Genomic DNA, 9,786 nt, shown 5'->3' on the forward strand with positions numbered 1-9,786 from the left:
AGTGCAGCAAGCCCCTTGCGGGCTCGCTGCGCTCGCCACGCTGCGGGCTCGGTGGCGACCTGCGGTCGCCACGGGTTCTATTCCCACTCTATGGGTGTCGTGGACACCCACGAGTGGAAATAGTCCCTGTTGGTCGGCATGCCGACCATCGGGATAGTGAGCCGTCGGGCTCACGGAGGAGGTCATGTGACTGTCGGTCAGCCGACCGGCGGTCACATGACCACCACCCGTTTCCTTGCAAGAAAAAAACAGATTTCTGTATTGCTACTATTACTGATCACGATAGGGATGGCCATCAGTGGGCTTTCCATCGATGGTTGCAATCGATGGCACCATCGGTGATAACCATCGATGGCACTTAAACCATCTATGGTGAACCATCGATGGTTTGCACTACTCTGTGGCCATTGCTGTAAGGTGCTGGCCGGGCTGCGGACCAATAAAAAAATGGAGGCGGGCTTGGAGGGTGTCAGGGGCAGAGCTATGCTCCATGCCCCGTCACCTTTAAAAAAAAAAATTGTTTAGGCTGTGCCATCGATGGAGGGAAACCATCTGGTTCTCTTCCATTGAAGGCAAAAACATTCAACATCGACCATAAACCATCAATGATTTGGAATCATCGATGGATGATGGCCATCCTCGATCCTGTCCCATACCAATCCTCACTGCTAGATCACCCGCCACCCAAATTTCCAGACTACCCACACGCATTCAGAACCCAGCCAACCTGATCCCCATTTCCCCCGTCCCCTCTCTTCCCTTCTCCTGTGCACTCTGGAATGCTAGATCAATCTGCAACAAGTTGCCAACTATCCACGACCTCTTCATCTCCCACTCTTTTAACCTTCTCGCCATCACTGAAACCTGGCTCTCCTCCTCTGACACCACCTCCCCTGCTGCCCTCTCCTACGGAGGCCTCTCCTTCACCCACACGGTCAGACCTGATGGCCGCCAGGGTGGAGGCGTGGGCATTCTTCTCTCTCCTAACTGCACCTTTCGTGTCATCCCACCTGAGCCCTCCCTCACCTTCTCCACCTTTGAGCTCCACACTATCCGCCTCTTCTACCCCATTCACCTCCATGTGGCAGTGATCTACCGCCCCCCTGGCCGCTGTACACCTTTCCTTGACAACTTTGCTGCCTGGCTTCCCCACTTTCTCTCCTCCGACCTCCCCTCTATCATCCTCGGTGACTTTAACATCCCTATCGACATCACTAACGCAGCTTCCTCTAACCTTCTTGCTCTTTCCACCTCCTTTGGACTTTCTCAATGGTCCTCCACCCCTACTCACAATCTCGGCCACTCCCTCGACCTTGTCTTCACCCACCGATGTGATCTCTCTAATTTCTTCAACTCTTCCTTCCCTCTCTCTGACCACCATCTGCTTTCTTTCACCCTCTCATCTTCCCCTCTCTGCTCCACACCCAGACTCACCATCACCAGACGCAATCTCGGGTCCCTCAACCCCACTATCATGTCCTCCCTCGAGACCTTCCTCTCTCCTCTTTCCACTATGACTTGTCCCAACCAGGCAGCCTCCTTCTATAACTCTTCCCTTACTGCTGCTCTTGACTCTGTGGCCCCCCTCTCATCTGTCCCCCTCCGCCGCTCCAAACCCCAACCCTGGCACACCAAACTCACACGATTCCTACAAAAATGTTCACGGTCTGCAGAACGCTCCTGGAGGAGATCCCACTCTCTGGCGGACTTTCTCCATTTCAAGTTTATCCTCTCTTCCTATAGCTCTGCTCTTTCTCTAGCCAAGCAATCCTTTTTCCAAACACTCATCTCTTCTCAGTCCTCCAGTCCACGCCGACTCTTTGAAACTTTCAACACTCTCCTTCGCCCCCCTCCTCCTCCCCTCCCCTCTTCCCTCACTCCCACTGACTTTGCCTCCTTCTTCATCTCCAAAATTGAGGATATTCAAAATTACATCTCCTCCCGTCACCCCTCTGCTGCCCCCCTGCTCCCACCATCCCTCCCGTCCATCTATCCCACTCTGTCCTGCTTCCGTCCCACCTCAGACAAGGAAGTCCACTCCCTCATCTTATCCTCTCCCCCCACAACCTGCCACTTGGACCCCCTCCCCTCCCGTCTTCTCCGCTCCCTCCCCCCCTCTGCATGCTCCCACCTTGCTCACCTCTTTAACCTATCGCTCTCTACTGGCATCTTTCCCTCACCATTCAAACATGCTCTGGTGTCCCCTATTCTCAAAAAATCCAACCTCGACCCTTCATCACTCACTAGCTACCGCCCCATCTCTCTTCTCCCTTTCGCCTCCAAACTACTTGAACGACTGGTCTACAGCCGTCTCACAAGCTACCTCTCTGACCACTCCATCCTTGATCCACTACAATCTGGCTTTCGCCCACTCCACTCCACCGAGACTGCCCTGGTGAAAGTCACCAGTGACCTGCTTTCGGCCAAATCCAAGGGCCACTTCTCTTTGCTCATCCTTCTGGACCTCTCTGCTGCCTTTGACACCGTGGATCACCCTCTCCTCCTCCGCACACTCCAAAATGTTGGCCTCTCTAGCACCGTCCTTGACTGGTTTACCTCATACCTCACTAACCGCTCCTTCTCTGTGTCTGCCTCCGGAACCACCTCACACCCTTCCATCCTTCCTGTTGGTGTCCCTCAGGGTTCTGTCCTAGGCTCCCTTCTGTTCTCCCTCTACACCTCTTCCCTGGGTGCGCTCATTAACTCCTTTGGCCTTCAATACCACCTCTATGCTGATGACACACAACTCTACCTCTCCTCTCCTGATCTGTCCCCCTCTGTCCTCTCTCAGGTCTCCAGCTGCCTCTCTGCCATCTCCTCCTGGATGTCTGAGCGCTCTCTGAAGCTCAACATGGATAAAACTGAACTTATTATCTTTCCCCCAGCCAGAGCAACACCCCCTACAAACATCTCTATCACTGTTGACAACACTATCATCTCCCCCGTTCCCCAACTCCGCTGCCTGGGCGTCACTCTTGACTCCTCCCTCTCCTTTGCACCCTACATCCAAGCTCTGGCGCAATCTTGTCGGTTCCAGCTACGCAACATTGCTCGCATCAGGCCATTTCTCTCCCAGAGTGCAACTAAACTAATCATCCACTCACTGGTCATCTCACGACTTGACTACTGCAATGTGCTCCTCACTGGCCTCACTTGCTCCCACATCGCTCCCCTCCAATCTGTCCTCAACTCTGCAGCTAGGCTCATCTTCCTCTCCCGCCGCACCACTTCTGCCACTCCCCTTCAACAAAATCTACACTGGCTCCCATTCCCCTACAGAATCCTCTTCAAACTCCTCACCCTCACATACAAGGCCATCTCTAATTCCACTGCTCCCTACATCTCCAACCTCCTCTCCCTTCATACTCCCTCCCGCCCACTACGGTCGGCTGATGACCGTCGCCTCTCCTCTGCCTTGGTCACTGCTTCCCATGCACGAGTTCAGGATTTTGCCCGTGCTGCACCCCTTCATTGGAATGCGCTCCCCCGCTCCATTAGACTCTCCCCGACCTTGCAAAGCTTCAAACGGGCATTGAAAACCCACCTATTCATCAAAGCGTACCCCTCCAATGCATAACCTAGTCCTTAGGTTGCTCCTCCATCCCCCTGCCCCATGCCTTGGACATCTCTGCTTTGCTCGCATACCACCATCAGGCTTACCTGCTTGCACCTCATGTCATCTGTCTGTTGCCCCTCCCCACTAGATTGTTAGCTCTTCAGAGCAGGGCCCTCTTTCCTCTTGTCTAAACCCTCTTCTTGACACATTTCACTCAGCGACCATCTTTACCTGCTTTCTCTCCTGCTGGTAAAGGCTCATCTCTATCTATGGCCGCCAGCCCCAAGTAGTACAATGATTACTCCTTCACTACTTACATCTAAGCTGTATTATGTTTTGAGAATTGTGTTGCTCTTTGTTACCTGCACTCCATTTTTGTTATTTATTGTTATGCTAAGTTTTGTCTCCCTGTACTGTCCTTTGTACGGCGCTGCGAAACACTTGTGGCGCCCTATAAATAAAATGTAATAATAATAATAATCCCTAGATCAAGAACATGGCCATGGGAGGAATGCAGTAATGTACATAATTCCACAACCATTGGAAAAAAAATTAGGTTGTGTTTCTAAGATATTATAATGAATTTCAAGGTGTGGTTGTATTACTGATAATCACAGAGTCTTTTTTACAGATGAATTCAAGAATTTAAGCAGGAAGGAAGTACTACAGAGAGTAGCATATATCTATAACTTATTGTCAGTGTACATTGGAATAAGGCTTTTATTCTTGCTGTAGCTCTCCTGGAAGCTGCGGGAGGCTCCCGTTTTTTGGGGTAGACCCCCGCACACCCGGAAGAGTAGGCAGGTCTCCCGCATCCTGCTCACACCCTAGTGATGCGGGCAGTGGCGGATTTAGGGGGGGGGCACCAAGGCACGTGCCCCCCCTGTCATTTTTAGTGCAGACTGACATGCGGACGAGCGTCCGCATGTCAGTCTACGGTCTCGTTTCCTCCCCTGCTGTTAGGAGGGACACGGAGGGCACAGTGCGCGCCTCTCCTGTGTCCCTCCTGGGTCTCCGGCGGCCGCTGGTCTCATAAAGGAAGTGCCGTTCGTGAGCACTTCCTTTATTACAGTGACCCGCGGCCGCCGGAGACACAGGAGGGACACAGGGAGGCGTGCACTGTGCCCTCCGTGTCCCTCCTAACAGCAGGGGAGATGGGGGAACAGCGGCGGCGGCGGAGGAAGGAAGGGGGGGGGGACGCACTGGGGGGGAATATCTGGCACTGGGGGCATATTTGGCAGGGAGGGGGGGGAGAATATCTGGCACTGGGGACATATATGGCACTGGGGGGAATATCTGGCACTGGGGGCATATATGGCACTGGGGGGGGAATATCTGGCACTGGGGGCATATGTGGCACTGGGGGGGATATCTGGAACTGGGGGCATATGTGGCACTGGGGGGGGAATATCTGGCACTGGGGCATATGTGGCACTGGGGGCATATATAGCACTGGGGGGGGCGATATCTGGCACTGGGGGCATATGTGGCACTGTCGGGGAATATCTGGCACTGGGGGTATATGTGTACCTGGCACATGGGGGGGGGCTATATTTGGCACGGGGGGCATGTGAGTACCTGGCACCGTGGGGGAATATCTGGCACTGGGGACATATGTGGCACTGGGAGCACAGCCCTAGCAACAAGGACTACCTCCTAGCAACGAGCATGACACCCAGTGCATGAAACCCCTGGCAACGAGCATGACACCCAGTGCATGAAACGCCTGGCAACAAGCATGACACCCAGTGCATGAAACCCCTGGCAACGAGCATGACACCCTGAGCATGAAAACCCCTGGCACCGTGCATGGAACCAAGAGCATGAAACCCCTGGCAACGAGCATGACACCCAGTGCATGAAACCCCTGACAACGAGCAGGTATTTGAAAAGTAATTAGAAGCCTTACTGTAGGACTTAATGTGTAATGGGCATTACGGTGTGTGGCATAATGTATCACGGACATTGCGGTGTGTGTCATAATGTGTCACAGGCATTACGGTGTATGGTATACTATATCGCTGGCATTGTGATATGTGGTATAATGTCTCAGGGTCATTGCAGTGTGTGGCATAATGTATCACGGACATTGCGGTGTGTGTCATAATGTGTCAGGCATTACGGTGTGTGGTATACTATATCACGGGCATTGTGGTATGTGGTATAATGTCTCAGGGTCATTGCAGTGTGGCATAATATATAACGAGCATTGCGGTGTGTGGCATAGGGTATAACGGGCATTGCGGTATGTGTCACAGGCATTACGGTGTATGGTATACTATATCACGGGCATTGTGGTATAATGTCTCAAGGTCATTGCAGTGTGTGGCATAATGTATAACGGGCATTGCGATTCCTGTCATAATGTGTCACAGGCATTACGGTGTGTGGCATAATGTATCTGGGGCATTACAGTGTGTGCATATTGTGTCATGTGCATTATTGTGTGTGATATAATGTCTAAGGGCCATTGCAGTATGTGGAATAATGTATACTGGGCATTACTATAAGGAGGAAAAATGACAAATAATGTAAGGGGCATGAATCAGGATTATTTTTCTTTCCTGTGGTGGCCAACGTCTGGGCGTGCAGGTTGCAAAACTGGGGTATAAGGTAGCCTTTTCCTGCAATACCACGCCCATTCAAACAAAGCCACGCCCATTCCAATGAAGCCACGCCCCTTATGGTGCCCCCCCCCTGTAATTTTTTTCTGGATCCGCCCCTGGATGCGGGCAGGATGAAGAGATACACTACCATATTCGCGAGTCTGTGGGGTGGGGAATGGATTAAAATGACGCAAATTGCGTCATTTCAGCCCTGCCCCCTTCCCACAGACCCGCGAATTGTGGCGTTTCCCGATGTGGGGCGGGGCTTAATGATGTCACAGCCTGGCCCCGCCTCCTGAAGTCTCCTGCTGTGTCTCCTCTCCGGGCTTGTCCCGGAGAGGAGCTATTTAAAGTGGGCAACCCAGCTGTAGCATTATTGTCAGAAGGAACACTTTGAATGAAAACTAATTAGGAGAATCACACCATATCACAATTAAACTCATCTAAATCAGTGAAACACAGTCAATTAGGATTAAATATTTAAATAGAAAAGTATACAATTTTATTAGTACTCTATGATGCAGCTGGAAAAGGGCTTCTGTGAGTCTGGATATGCATTTAGGGGCAAACATTTTATTTTATGATGTGGGCACTATTCCTAAAAAAAATGAAATGTTGCCCTTGACATTATTATTTTTTTTGTACACCAATTAACAAGTAATATTGTTCCTTTAATATAATTAATAAATAATATTAATGTTAAAAAAGTAACCATTGTTTTTGTCCCCACATTTATTAAAATATAATGCTGCCCATATAAGAAAACTGTTAATGTTATTTGCCATTATTCAATACATAATGTATGCCCTCATTTTAAATGTGCTTTGTGATTCAGCACCTATTGATAGATGTAGTGGTTTCATGGAGTTTCCCTGGCATTTGAGAATGATCGTCCAAATTGTTTCATTGCAAATACAGTGATTTGGAGGTCAAAACCTCCAGAGATATACATACGGCAGTACAAATGCTTAATACATTTAGCCCACAGTCTTTAAAAGATGATGATTGTCAGCACACAAATCAGTTTTATTCTATAGATCAGTAAAACTCAAACTTTGAGGAATACTAATGTTCAATTACAGATAAGCATTTTCTTCAGGAGAAAAATACATATGGGGCTTATGCATCAATGCTTGGAGAGAGATAAAGTGGAGACAGATAAAATACCAGACAACCAGCTCCAAACAGGCTGTGTTTGAAAAATGACAGTTATGATCTAATTGGTTGGTACTTTATCTCTCTCCACTTTATCTCTCTCTGAGCATTGATGCAAATGCCCATGGCCAGAATAGGGGGAAGGTGCAGGGGATACTGTACCCCGGGTCCCCCTCTGTCTGGGGGCCCCTTAGCTGGGACACACTGATATCATTATCTCTCCCTCTTGTACAGCAGCAGAACCAGACAGCCAGAATGCATGCAGGACAGTATACAGTGCAGTCAGAGACACAGGAGGATTCATGAGCTACCGATGGAGCTTCCCGACCAGAAGAGAGATAGGAGGGGAGAGAGAGCTGTAAGTGATCCTGGGATCCCAGCTTCTTCTCACCCCCACCTGTGTGTCTGGGTCCTATGTAATCTGATTTCTAATGAGAGCATACGGGTCTAGAGGGACACACACACAAAGAGTCCTCCTGACTCCTGTTCCAGTGTGTAATAGTACAGAGGCTGCTGTGAATCTTCATGTGACTTGTAATCTTGTAAATTATATATATTTTACTTTTCTATGTGTATTTTAAGGTTGTTTAAGTTGTCTTTGTTCCAATACAAAAAAACTTTAGAAAATAGTTGTCTCTTAATCAGGTAGAGGTATAAACAGTATCCAGGCATTATTAAACTATTAATTTAAATCTAATATACATCATTGGTTTACATTTAATATACACAATCCATGCCTACCAACATGACCTATTCCAGGAGGGACAAAATACTTTCTACCTGGACTTCCCTATTAATTTGTGATTTGCAATCATCTTAAACATCTTAGTGATATTTGGTGGACCCCTTTCTTTGAAAGTAAAGCATTCATAACCTAGAACCAGAAATAACGACACTGAGACTTGAATTTTGGCAGAAAATTGCTAGCTATTTATTTGTCCCTATCCATTAGGAAACCTGTAATAAAGAAATTAATTTAATATGCCGCTCCAGCTGGCATATGGTGGCGGCCCAAAAGAACGGCTCAATTAATCTGAATTAACTTTAAATAACTAACCCTATAAATTTACTAAAACTTACTATAAACCGGTAATAGGTGACAACTCAACCCCCACAGTGACTACCCACCGCTCCTGGGTGCCCTGCCGCTGCCTTCCCGGACGGGTGGTCAAGCGGCCATAAGTCGATGGAGGTGAGTGCACCTAAACCACAACAAACTGTAAAAACACTACAGTTTTCCCTACAATACAAAACTGCCGTTCTTTTCCGCCAATAAATAGCCAACGAAAACAGCCAACAACTTAAAGCCAAAGCCCACGTGCCACAAATTCTTAATACCAGGGCGGGAGGGTGGGAAAGCAAATCACCAAGAGACTTAAGATGGCCTCTCCTTCCCTATATATAGCAAACCCTCCCCCTAAAGAAGGCTGTACTTTCCTCACAGCTAGGTCCACCCCTCCCCAGATGTTTAACTCTTTCCTCTCCTATGCAGTCAATACTCTCTCCTAAACATCTTAGTGATATTTGGTGGACCCCTTTCTTTGAAAGTAAAGCATTCATAACCTAGAACCAGAAATAACGACACTGAGACTTGAATTTTGGCAGAAAATTGCTAGCTATTTATTTGTCCCTATCCATTAGGAAACCTGTAATAAAGAAATTAATTTAATATGCCGCTCCAGCTGGCATATGGTGGCGGCCCAAAAGAACGGCTCAATTAATCTGAATTAACTTTAAATAACTAACCCTATAAATTTACTAAAACTTACTATAAACCGGTAATAGGTGACAACTCAACCCCCACAGTGACTACCCACCGCTCCTGGGTGCCCTGCCGCTGCCTTCCCGGACGGGTGGTCAAGCGGCCATAAGTCGATGGAGGTGAGTGCACCTAAACCACAACAAACTGTAAAAACACTACAGTTTTCCCTACAATACAAAACTGCCGTTCTTTTCCGCCAACAGCGAAAGACTCATCCCCAAAGTCTTTCGCACCGCCACCATAAACCTACCCTAACTCCTGCAAAGCGAAACCTAGATCCTCCAGAAAAAACATCATCCCCTCATTGGATAGATGTACTCCATCGCGCCGGAAAAGGTGGCTGTCTCTGAACCGTATCCTCGGGTGGCGAACCACCCTCCCACCGTGGGACAGCACCCACTTTGCCACCGCTCCGTTCACCTTTTTCCGGGCCTCATCAATCTGGCGACCATCCGCCACACCCCTCCAACACAATCTTGGCACCATCATGGAAAAAACCAACACACAATTGGTCCATGCCGCGGTCACACTTGCCAGATCCTGTATCATGGCCCACCGCAGATCCAAGGATGTCCTCTTCCCCAGGTCGTTGCCACCTAGATGGACAACCAAAACCCTAGGGACTCCATGCTTGCTGGCCTGACTCACTAACCTACTCCTCAGCTCACCCCACATCATTCCTCGCCAGCCAAGCCATCTGACACCCT

The sequence above is a fragment of the Pseudophryne corroboree genome, chromosome 5, assembly GCF_028390025.1.
Source record: "Pseudophryne corroboree isolate aPseCor3 chromosome 5, aPseCor3.hap2, whole genome shotgun sequence".
NCBI classification, from domain to species: domain Eukaryota; kingdom Metazoa; phylum Chordata; class Amphibia; order Anura; family Myobatrachidae; genus Pseudophryne; species Pseudophryne corroboree.